At 38.8% G+C, this 12849-nt stretch overlaps 1 long non-coding RNA gene across 3 annotated transcripts in view; it reads left to right on the top strand.

Annotated features, from left to right (window-relative positions):
* LOC109850541 overlaps window positions 1-5793 on the top strand; it is an 8219-nt gene extending 2426 nt beyond the window's left edge. The window contains exons 3-7 of one of the 3 annotated variants that reach the window (XR_002249461.1): window positions 2469-2619; window positions 2705-2829; window positions 3943-4123; window positions 4243-4293; window positions 4366-5793. This is a non-coding gene — a long non-coding RNA (uncharacterized LOC109850541). Of the gene's footprint in view, window positions 1-2468; window positions 2620-2704; window positions 2830-3942; window positions 4124-4242 lie in introns of all 3 variants that reach the window. The other 2 variants (XR_002249460.1, XR_002249459.1) reach the window with 2 other exon arrangements.

A 12849-nucleotide genomic window follows, 5' to 3' on the forward strand; every position in this document is an offset into this window, starting at 1 on the left:
TTGGAGGTCGCACCTGTTTTCTTTTACAACGCTTTCTCCATACAGTCCCCTACGCAACATCTGTACATGTTATCCTATATTGTAAAATGAATGTTTTGCACTATTTCCCTCCTGCTGGCTGGTTAGAATACTTGATTGTGTTGCATTTTTATAACAAGACATGTAAATGTGAATATCTCTTTAAGCATAATTAACATCGTAGAGGTTCATAATACACATTGATATTTCCTTCTGAATTTGTTTGTAACGATAGATTTTTCTGTATAGCCCTCTAGGGTGGCACCTTATATGTAGTGTATCTGTTTATTACTTTTTAGAGGGAAGTCCAGAAGTGTTTTTAAGTGGGTAAAATTTGGAAGATTATGCATTTGGAGTTTTTAGCTCAAACACTCGAACTGATATCATTGGACTTTAACATTTGGATGAGTTTTTTTTTTCTTTTTAAACTTGATTCCGCGGTGGCTAGTTGTTGACATCATAAGCCATAAGTAATTAATATGTCGAAGAACAGATAAATGTTTTGAAGGAACGAGAATTGTCCACCTTTTCCTCATTCCTAAACTAAGGGTGAATTTTACGATCCAATAAATCATGTGGAGTTTGCTATGTGTATTGGTATATGCTCTTTGTGATTCATGTTTTGTTGCTTGCATGTAGATACTATATGCACCTGTACAGACAAGTTGCCGCCCACGTGCCATCTGTGCTCTGTAAAACCTCCGCTCGTTCTCTAGAGCATGTTTGGAAAGGATTATAATCTAGAGTTTGTGGAAAATTAGTGGATTATAATCCATTTTCATTAGTAGAGTGTTTGGAAAATAGGTGGATTACAATCCATTATTGTTGCCAAAATGACCAAAGAGGACATGAAGTTGGTGGTGAGTTATGAAATGAGGTCTTGGATTTTGTAAAATCATAGGGGGTATAATTGTGTTTTACTTGGTCAAACCTCCATGGCTTATGACCCACCAGAAAATTAAGCTAGGGTATCCTAGCTTATTTTTTGATGGATTATAAGCCAAAATAATCCACTTACCAAACATCTTAAACTGACTTATAAGAGCATCTCCAACAGCTTCTCCAAAATTTTCTTCAAAATGGGGAAGCAAAAGTCCTATTCTCCAACTAATTTTTACACCAACTCCAACAGCTTCCCCATTTTGAAGAATCTATTTTTTCCTCCACAACTAATTTTTACACCAACTCCAACAGCTTCCCCATTTTGAAGAATCTATTTTTTCCTCCAAAAATTTGGAGAATGCTGCAGATTTGGGTGAAGAATCTATTTTTTCCTCCAAAAATTTGGAGAATGCTGCAGATTTGGGGAAGCTTCCCCATTTTTTCACCTCCATCCCTATTTTGGGGAATAAGATGGGGAATCTGTTGGGCCAAAAACCTAACTAAATTCCCTAAACGTGAGAAATGGGGAAGCTGTTGGAGATGCTCTAAGTCACCATTTGCCAAACATACTACTAATCATGTTCACACACTTTTTTGTGATATAGATCTGTTTATTGCTTGCATGTAGACATGTCTATGTATGTTGTGTGTGTCCTTCAAGATTTTTTGACTTGTAATATTAGGGAAACGTGCCATTAGCTCAGAGGTTGTTATTCAAGAGGTTCGTCAGTCACTAGCGAAAGATATGGAATGTTGAACCTCATATGAATACCACAAGTTCAAACTTCTAGCTTTTTCAGAAAGAACTACCAATCTTTGATTTGGATATTGAAGGATCAGTAAGCTAGCTATGAGCTCCATGTCGGCTTTTGGTCTTAAAACTCTGTTGATCACTCTTGGTAGAGCTATGTTGCACAGGTACGGGTATGGGACAGCAAATTTCTAAAAGTTAGGGTATGGGACACGGATATATAAATATTTATATAAACATATATTATATATTAGAATTAATATTTATGTGAGAACAAGGATGAGAATTAAAATTCCTATAACATTTTATGTTTCTTTTATCATGTGGATTGTAAATTAGAAAATGACTAGTTTTTTAACTAGACATCCAAAAGACCCTTAAAATTATAATTCGGAACCTGACATATGTCCAACGAGTTTCAAGAAGTGGATGTGAAGTGTAGAATATGTCCAAAATAATGTATGACAAGTGTTTTAGATTAAAATACCTATTGTATAATTGAGTACATGCCTGAATAAATGTATGCATATATGCAAGGAGTCTCCAAGGAGTTTGGGTACAGGTACGGGTATGACTTCAGATTAGAAGTACCTAGGTAACATAGTGGTAGAGTAACAACTTAATAGTTGCCAAGCTTGTATTAATTGTGGTTTGGACCTTCATTGTTCTTTTTATTAAAGCTTACTTATATTTGACATCATTTCTATAATTTTGTAACCCACTTTTCAAAAAGGTGCTATTTATGTCCTCTTTTTAATTGCACACTGAGTATATTACATCATCTCAGAGTGCTCTAATATTCTTTGTCCTTCATTAGGTTGGAAGGATCAAGATGAAAAGAGTGTACATGGACCAATGGCCATGGGATATAAGGATATTATACTGTTGATAGTGGAAACAATAAAGGAGATGTTTGTCTTGCTTATGAAGATCCTTCTGCAGAACGTTTTGCAGGGGATTCTACAATAGTGGGTTTTCACTGAACAATTTGTTTGTTTTCAGGCTATGCTTCTACAATAGTGAGTCTTTACTGAACAATTTGTTTGTTTGTAGGCTATGCTGTGAAATTTCATTTCATTGTCCCGCTTGACTATTCCAGACTAAGACATGAGGGGCTATCACATCAATGTTATAATGGTAGAAACTACACCTAGAGCTCCACCTGCATATGGTCATAGGTACCCTCTTATTGCTCTTACTGTGTCCGATGTTTTTAATGTCTTGTTCCATATGGTGTTCATGACCGATCCGTTTGTTGAAATCAATTGATCTCAGTTTATCTTATAGATTAAGTTGGCTGGTATGTGCCATTGGTTTTAATATGTTGTAGTTTTTATTACTCTCACATAATGCCCTTTAGCAAATTTATTGCTCGAATCATTCACGTTCCCACCGGCAGAATTTTATGGTTCTTGATGCATATATTCAATAATAATTGTCAAAAGCTGCATAGAATTATTATTCACAGAAGTTTCTACCCTTTCTTCAAGTTGATATGAGCCCTTGGGTGGTACTATTGCACTGTCCTTTCGTCTATTATGCAAAATAAGTTTTTTTGCTCAGTCCATTGTGGCATGTGATATAGCCATATAGGCCATGTCAATCTGAAAGTTACTGCAAGCGCTTATGTGACCTGGGATGTGGTTCGACTATTCAGCTAGTTAGTGCATATCAGAGGCGATTTTTCTTCAATACTAAACCCTTACCTACAAACCCTTGTAGACATTCTTTAGGAGCAATGCTACCAGGGAATTACCGTGTTTTTCTTCAATATTAAGTCTTAATACAGATACCTGTGGTACCTTTTAGTAGCAATTAAATGGTTGTCTTTTCCCCACTTTTCTGAGGAGAAACATTCCATTTCCATCTTTTTTTGTTTTTTGGGTGGGGGGATCTTATTTTGTTATCATGTGAACAAATTTGTCGATGTTAAAGTAGTTACTGTAAGTAAGGTTTTAGAGCTTCAGCCAGAGATGGCGTTACTTCCTTCCATAAATGCAGATATTGGTGGATAATAGGTCCCTTTCTCATCATAAATCCATACGAGGAGTTCTTGCAGTCTTGTAGACTCGTGTCAAAGTAGAGAAAGCCGGAACAAGATTAAAATAACCCATTGCTGGCATTTGTGCTGTCTTATTAAGTCGTAAATTGATGATCCATGATTCAATTTTCATTGGATCTAGATGTAATGTAGAAGCGAATGCATTTTACTGCTCATATTATTCTAGAGCTTATTTTTGTTTCTGGCCATTTTCTTATATTCTCTCTCTTCTTCTATTTTTGTGGTGTAGGGGTGGTAGAGGAGGTGGTTGTGGAGATGGTGGTGGAGGTTCAGGGCCTGATAGATACCAGCATGGTGGTCACTGTTCCTGTCCATATTGAAGAATGTCCGATTATCATATAATATGAGGGACGATCTCTAGCAGTAACTCCTTTCAATCTCTTGGCTTGTACTGAAAACAGGAGCCTAAGGTTGGTTTTTGCCTATTATCGTAGCCTTGTAGGAACTTATTTTCTATTTCATTCTGAAGTTGAATGGATCTTAACTTCCTGAATATGAGATTAATTTGAGTTGTCTATGTTTTTTATAGAAGCAGACGGATGTAATCTCCAGTATGCTGGTTGGTTTTGAGTTTTTTCAGGTGAGTGGTGGTTTTTTCTCCTTCAATGAATCATATTAACAAACTATTACATTCCTTTATGTTCATTTACAGGGTGTATGCTCAGGTTAAGGCGAGTCCTTTTACCTTGTCAGTCAGTCATTCAACATCTTAAAAAACCTGATAACCGTGCTTTCATGTTGAAAGAATATTTTCCTTTCTCATGTTCACACTAACAAAAAAGAAAGTGACCTGTTCAAAAAAGATAGAAGTATACTAGGTGGAACCTCAGAATGAAGCTTTGTGAAAATGCTTCTATTTTAGGAACAATGTTCTGCTTAATACCTGCAGGACCTGCAGAAGAGGTCCCTTGTAAGGTCTATTAGTGCCATCCAGTGAGATCCCCATCGGTTGGAGCGTTATCCACTTACTCTTTGTTTTTTTTTTTTTGCCCCTGCATACTATGAGGATAATCGAGAGTTATCAAGTTCTTTTCTTTTTGATTTTCATCTAATAGAACTTGAATTGTTTTAATTGGTGTTTATATTTGCGCCTCTTCTAAGAGTAAATTTTGGATAGATGGTGAGAAGCATGTACTTGTACAATCAGACGAGATTTGCCTGTGCACATGGATTTTCATCCTTAGATATGAAGTTTACTGAATGTTAGACATCCCATTCATGGTAACAGAGTTTCGTCAAATGAAGGTTTCGAAATGGTTTTCTCCATGAATGATTTATTGCCCTTATGGTAATGTCAATATCTTGAGATTGGATAAGATAGATCATGCAGTTCGGTGGCTTGTCATCCACACATGCATGTATAATAAAGCGCTAGAAGATTAAATTGGATAGTTCGATCGTATTTAAGTCATATGTTCGCACGCAGAACTGGAAGAATAAGTTAGATATGATTGTGTAGGCTTACGTTTCTGAGGGGGTGGAAACGGAATATTTACTAGGCAACTTATTGGCTAGACTGCAGAGATTGACACTATTTTCAAATTGTATTGCATGAAAATATGGGTTCTTGTGTCACATCGGTAAGCTGACTAATACAAGAGCCAATTTTGTCACATAGAGGAAGATTACAGAGAGTTTTACCCAAGGGCAAGGGGCATTGAGGATATTCTCTTTTTATTTATAAATATTGTCATCTTTTTTTTTTTTTGTGTGTGTGGGGGTTTTTGAGTTGTGTGTTGAGCTTGAGATCTGTAATCTCTTGAATTTCTTCCCATTAAAGCGTGAGAAGCTCCTGTACAAAAGAATACAACAGTCCTTCAAGATCAAAGAGTAAGGAGGTAGCGGCGATTCTGAAGCAATCTGATGACTTAGAGATGCTTTGTGGCCTGGGACAGCAATGGAATATTTGATCCGGAGAACTTTGTGCAGAGGTTTTGTTAAAATTCAAGTGCAAATGATGAATACAAGTTTATGGGCAATCTTAATGGACGCATTTATGCTGAATCCTTTTGTAAAGGGCAATGATAACTATACTACAAACTCTATGCTAAACAAAAACCTGAGTTTATATTTCTTTCTATTACAGAATTTGTATAATAGGAGGGTAGAAACAGTACAGTACTCTAATAACACGATAATAAAGATACAAGACAATTTTCTTTAATTTATGCAAAGAATTCTACATATAGGCTGAATGACACCAGTCAGTAACCCAACACGTGCGCCGCTCTGTTCGCCGGTGTACTTTGGCATCTTAGATACTTTCTGTCCATTCTCTCTTCTCTTTTAAATTCTAGGGTCTTTTTCCTTCTAAACCCAAAGTTCCCCCGGATTTACTTTAGAACCCAGTCAGTTGCACCCAAAGCACAAAGTTTTATTTACCTTTGTAAACTCAAATATAGAATACACAGTGGAGTTACGGGTGTACAGCTACATACTATATGGAGTACATCCACGTACTCTAGGGCGTAGACTTGCACACCCTACTGTATATAGCTAGACCATACACTTTGTATTCTACATTTTGGTTTAGACGTAAGAAAATGTTGCACTTTGGGTATATATATATGGGGAATGCACGGGTACCAAAACAAGTGCGGGTAATTTTGGGTTTATAGGAGCAAAAATCCCTAAATTCTAATCACCTCTCTCTCTCCGTTCTGTCTCTAAACAAACCAAAACATGAAAACAGAAGAGTCTCTGTCCTCTTCACCCAAAACGAATCTACACACAACGGATGGCATTAAATGCTAGTTTGCATTGGAGCTCGCATGTCTCTCCTCTCTTCTCCCCCTCTCTAAGCTACCGAAAAAGATGTCTGTTTTCTTTCATTTGTTTACAAATTCCCGAAAATTCATCCTCCGTTTTTTCCTTAATTTTCTATTTTCAAGGTTCCCTTGAAACACAAGTGAAGAGAGGAGTGGTGTTGAAGCCAACATGTGAGCATTAAATGCATGGGAGGTGGCCATCGGACTTGGGTAATAGATACGTACTTAATTTGGTTCTTAGTTTAAATAATCTTTGTTTTATAATCTCTAGGCTTTAATTTGATGTCGGATCTCATAATTAAGGCGATTCCCTGTCTTTTGTACATTATTAGTTGTTAATATCTCAAATTGTCTAGTTAGCTTGTTAGGTTGTCTCAATGTATGTAATGCTAGCGTACGTGTTAGTTGATTTTAATTTGCTTTAAAACGTCTGGTTTTTATGTCTTTTTTTTTATATTGTACTATTTAAATTAGCTACAAAGAAAAGGACTTGTTTGGAGTACGCTCACATGTGCATAGAGTAATGGTGATTTGAGCAAGAGTTCAAATAGTTATTTGCTTTTTCTTAATATAAAGTCTTTTTTTTTGAGTGGCTGTGGGTGGGTGGGTGGGTGTGGGCGGGGGTGGGTCTCACTGAGTGATCTATTTCAGTTCATCTGAATAGATTTAATTGTTATACACAAACATGTAAAGATAAAATTTTTAGCATGGAAAATAGGGAGGAGTAGTATTGGCCCGGCCAATTTGCAATGTCCACTATACATCATTAATTATCTAATCTGTCAATCTCATGGCTAGTGAAATTATATGAATGCAAATAAATTTACACGCACATCTAATTTACTGGCTTATCTTCTACCTTGTTTGTCATTGACGCATTCATCAATAAATGCAAAAAATCAGCCTAATGTAATATTGGAAATTTAACAAGTCACTTAAGCTAGACTCAAACAATTATTCTGTTTTGTTGATTTGTGTGTTGCTTTTGGCTGCATCTGTTATGAGAGCTTCTAGTTTCTATGGAGAAGAATTCTCTACATTGGAAAATGCAATTGGAATCATGCGCATAGATTAAAGCATTCCTAAAGTTTAATTTTATCTTAACTAGGAGGGCATAAATTTTTCTAGCTTGGATGTAAATTTGATTTTGGATATATATATTGTTGGGGAAATTACCCACTAAACCAGAGAATAGAACAATCACAAACACAATATTTACGTGGTTCGATCAAATTGATCTACGTCCACGGCAAGAGGGTGTATCACTATATTCAATCTCAACATACAACACTCATACAAAATATTGAGAGCTCACAGATTTCTTGTGTGGCTTTCTCTCTCTTTTTCTCTCAATCACTCTCTGCTGGTTTGGAGTTTTGGAGTGTGTTTTACAGAGGAAGAGAGGGGGGGTTTATAGCTTCCATGCCTTCTCTTTTGTCAACAAATTCGGCACCTCCTCTCTCTTGATGTCAACAACGGAGGCTGCACCTCCCCCTCTCTCTTGATGTCAACAATTGAGGCCACCGAAAGTTTTGTTGGCCTCAATTGTTGACTAACAATGACTAACAATCTCCACCTCGGTGAAGTTTTCCCAAAAAACTGAGCCGACACCAATAACTAGTGAGTCTTCACCCATCTTGCAAACAATGCCCCAAAAGGGGCCACTTAACAAGTGCGAATGCCTCCCAAATTCAAGCAGTGCTTGAACTTGAAGGCCGGGATCGGTTTGGTCAACATGTCAGCTGGGTTGTCTGCAGTACCTATCTTTTTCATCGTGATGTTTCTTTCAGCAGTTGCCTCATGAATGAAATGATATCTAACATCAATATGCTTTGTCCTCTCATGATGTGCTGAGTTTTTGCTTAGATGTATTGCGCTCTGATTGTCGCAAAATACAACTGAACTAGCCTCCTGCTGTAGTCCAAGCTCACTCACGAACTAGCCTCCTGTAGAAGTCCAAGCTCCCTCACGAGATTTCTCAACCAAATGGCCTCTTTTACCGCTTCTGCTGCTGCCATGTATTCTGCCTCTGTAGTAGACAAGGCAACTGTCGACTGTAGAGTCGATCTCCAACTAATAGCTGAGCCAGAAAGAGTAAAAAGATAACCAGTCAAAGATCTCCTTTTATCGAGATCACCTGCATAGTCAGAATCCACAAAACCTACAACTGAGGTTCCCAAAGTACTGCTATCAAAAACTAAACCCAAATCTGAGGTACCCCTGAGATACCGAAGGATCCACTTTACTGCTTCCCAGTGTGCCTTCCCTGGTTGAGCCATGTATCTGCTCACTACACTGACTGCCTGGGCAATGTCTGGACGAGTGCAAATCATAGCATACATTATGCTACCCACTGCATTGGAGTATGGAACTCGGGACATCTCCTTCTTCTCGTTCTCACTTGTAGGTGAATCTGAAGCCGAGAGCCTAAAGTGAGGAGCCAAAGGAGTCGTAACGGGCTTGGCCTTCTTCATCCCAAAGCGTTCAAGCACCTTTTCAATATAACTCTTCTGTGAGAGATATAAAGTTCCAGCTTTCCTGTCCCTCCTGATCTCCATACCTAAGATCTTCTTTGCTGCACCAAGATCTTTCATCTCAAACTCATCACTGAGTTGTTTCTTCAAAATAAGAATCTGCGACATGTTCTTAGCAGCAATAAGCATGTCATCGACATATAATAGAAGATAAATAAAAGAATCATCTCCTAGATGCATGTAGTACACACAACTATCATAAGTACTTCTTGAGTACCCATGACTAAGCATAAAATTATCAAACCTCTTGTACCACTGTCTGGGAGATTGCTTCAGGCCGTACAAAGATTTCTTCAATCTGCAAACTTGATCTTCTTTACCTTCTACGAAGTATCCCTCTGGCTGAGACATGTAGATAGTCTCCTCAAGTTCGCCATGTAAAAATGCAGTCTTCACATCAAGCTGCTCAAGCTCCAGATCAAATAGAGCAACCATGGCAAGCAATACACGGATGGAGGTATGCTTCACAACCGGAGAGAACACTTCATCATAGTCAATTCCCTCCTTTTGTCTATAACCCTTAGCCACCAACCGTGCTTTGAATCTAGCATCTTCAACCCCTGGGATCCCTTCTTTCTTCTTGAAAATCCACTTGCATCCAATTGCCCTTTTACCCTTAGGTAATTGCACCAAATCCCAAGTCTGATTCTTGTAGAGTGACTCGAGTTCTTCTGTCATAGCTGTGGCCCAACGTCCAGATTCTCCGCATGAGACAGCTTCAGTAAAGTTTGATGGCTCTTGAATACTCATCTCTTCAGCTGTCGTGAGAGCATACGCCACTAATTCAGCATGTGCATATCTTTGAGGAGGTTTGATCTGTCTCCTCTCTCTGCCAGTGGCTATGGAATAAGGTTCTTCAGTCTCAGCATCATCAGCATCTGAGCCTGAATCATGTTGCTCTTCTACAGCTGTAGGAGCAAATTTTATAGACGGCTTTTGAGACGTCTCTCCCTCGAGCTCCACCTGAAGCTCCACCTTATCCATGGTCTTCTCTACATTTCCTGTAGACTCAACAGAAACCTTCCCATGATCAAGCATATATCTTTCATTAAAAGTAACATCTCTACTAATAATGAATTTAGGAGAATCAGGTTCAAGACTCCACAAACGATAGCCTTTAACGCCATCAGCATAACCAATAAATATGCATTTCTTAGCTCTAGGCTCAAGCTTACCCTCTCTAACATGATAGTAAGCGGGACATCCAAATACCTTTAAATTTGAATAGTCATTTGGTTTACCTGACCATACCTCATTTGGAGTCTTGTGTTCAATGGCTGTAGAAGGAGACCGATTCACTAAGTAACAAGCTGTGTTAACAGCTTCAGCCCAGAAGCCTTTATCCAAGCCAGAGTTTGAGAGCATACACCTAGCTCTCTCCATCAACGTTCTATTCATGCGTTCTGCCACCCCGTTTTGCTGAGGAGTGTGCCTGACCGTGCGATGTCGTACGATCCCAGAATTTGAGCAGAACTGATTGAACTCACCACTGCAGAACTCTAGGCCATTATCTGTTCGGAGACGTTTAATCTTCTTTCCAGTTTGATTCTCAACAAGTACTTTCCACTTCTTGAAAGTTTCGAACACCTCGCTTTTGCGCTTGAGAAAGTAAACCCAAACTTTCCTGGAAAAATCATCAATAAACGTCAGAAAATAAAGAGCACCACCTTTGGATGGAACCTGAGCAGGTCCCCACAAATCTGAATGGATGTAGTCGAGAGTGCCCTTCGTCGTATGTGAGCCAGTCGAGAAGCTGACCCGAGTTTGCTTCCCAAACACACAATGCTCACAGAAATCCAGTGATGATGTATGATCACCACAGAGTAAGCCACGTTTACTCAAAATAGCCATCCCCTTCTCACTCATGTGGCCTAAGCGCATGTGCCACAACTGAGTAGTGTCTCTATCAGCATCAGAAGACACACCTGCAGAGCCTGTCACCGTACTGCCTTGGAGAACATAAAGACTGTTCACCTTACTACCTTTCATCACAACCAATGAACCCTTAGTAACTCTAAGAGCTCCACCTTCGCCAGTGTAAGAACACCCAATAGAATCCAAAGAACTCAAAGAAATCAAATTTTTCTTTAAGTCTGGGATGTGTCTCATATCTGATAAAGTTCTCACTATCCCATCGTGACACCGGATGCGAACTGTACCAATGCCAATTGTCTTACAAACTGCATTGTTGCCCATCAAAACTGATCCACCACTTATAGATCTGTAAGTAGCGAACCAGTCTTTATTTGGACACATATGAAAAGACGCACCTGTATCTAAGATCCATTCTTTATCGGAACGGCCATCCAAGGGACATACTGTAAGAACAGTCTCAGCAACAACGACAGTATTAGCCTTTGCCGTATTAGCTGAATCTGAGGTTTCACCACGCTGGTTGTCTTTCTTCTTTAGAGCATAACATTCTGACTTGTAATGCCCTTTCTTGTGACAGTAGAAACACTCCACATTTTTCTTGTTTGGGGCTGACCTGGACTTTGAGCGATTTCTGGATTGCCCTTTATCACCTTCTCTGGCCTTCGATCTACCTCTGGCTAGCAGACCATCAGCCTGCCCATCGGTACCTCTCCCATTCAACTTTGTTCTCAACTCAGCAGAGTTCAAAGAGGCCTTTACATCCTCAAGACTTATGGATTCTCTTCCATACAACATAGAGTTAACAAAGTTTTCATAAGAGTTAGGCAAGGAACATAACACAATGAGAGCCTGGTCTTCATCATCAAGTTTAAGATCCAGGTTTTTAATATCCATGATAATTTTATTAAATTCATCAAGGTGTTCCTGAATGGGTGTACCTTCTTTCATCTTCAATGTGTATAGCCGCTTCTTCAGGTATAATCTCGTAGTAAGAGATTTCTTCAAATAGAGACTTTCGAGCTTTGACCACAACCCAGCTGTCGTTTCCTCATCGGCAACTTCACGAAGCACATTGTCGGATAGTGACAATTGCAAGGCGCTGTGAGCCTTTTCGTCCATCTCTTCGATCTCGGCACTAGTCATATCTTCTGGGTATTTCCCATCGATAGCTTTAACCGTGCCTTCACGTCGCAACAAAGCCTTCATCTTTATCCTCCATAGGCCGAAATTGTTTTGGCCATCAAAAATCGACACTGAGAACTTCACAGAAGCCATTGTGGAGGATTGAAAGCTGTCCTAGAACCGAGAAGCTCTGATACCAGTTTGTTGGGAAAATCACCCACTAAATCAGAGAATAGAGAGACAATCACAAACACAGTATTTACGTGGTTCGATCAAATTGATCTACGTCCACGGCAAGAGGGTATATCACTATATTTCTTTCTCAACATACAACACTCATACAAAATATTGAGAACTCACTAATTTGTTGTGTGGCTTTCACTCTCTTTCTCTTGGCCTGACTCTCACTCTTTTTGCCTCTGCTTCTTCTCTTGATGTCAACAATTGAGGCCACCGAAAGTTTTGTTGGCCTCAATTGTTGACTAACAATGACTAACATAGAGTTTATATATAACAATAATTACTTGTCAAGCATTAAGATGACATCATATGAGGCATTGTATGGAAAGAAGTAGCATTCACATGTTCACTATTGGTAGAGTCTGTATATAACAATAATTACTTGAGTATATTCGTAATGCACAAAGTAGACATAAGAGTTATGCTGATCACAGGAAGAGAGACCTAGACTTTTAAGAAGGTGATCATGTATTTTTAAAGGTGTTTCTTAGAAGAGGTATGAAGAGATTTGCAATTCAAGGGAAGTTGGGTCCAAGATTTGTAGGACTGTTCAAAATTTTTGAGCAAGTTGGTGAAGTGGCATACAAGCTTGCTTTA

The sequence above is a fragment of the Asparagus officinalis genome, chromosome 7 (genome assembly GCF_001876935.1).
Source record: "Asparagus officinalis chromosome 7, Aspof.V1, whole genome shotgun sequence".
NCBI lineage: Eukaryota > Viridiplantae > Streptophyta > Magnoliopsida > Asparagales > Asparagaceae > Asparagus > Asparagus officinalis.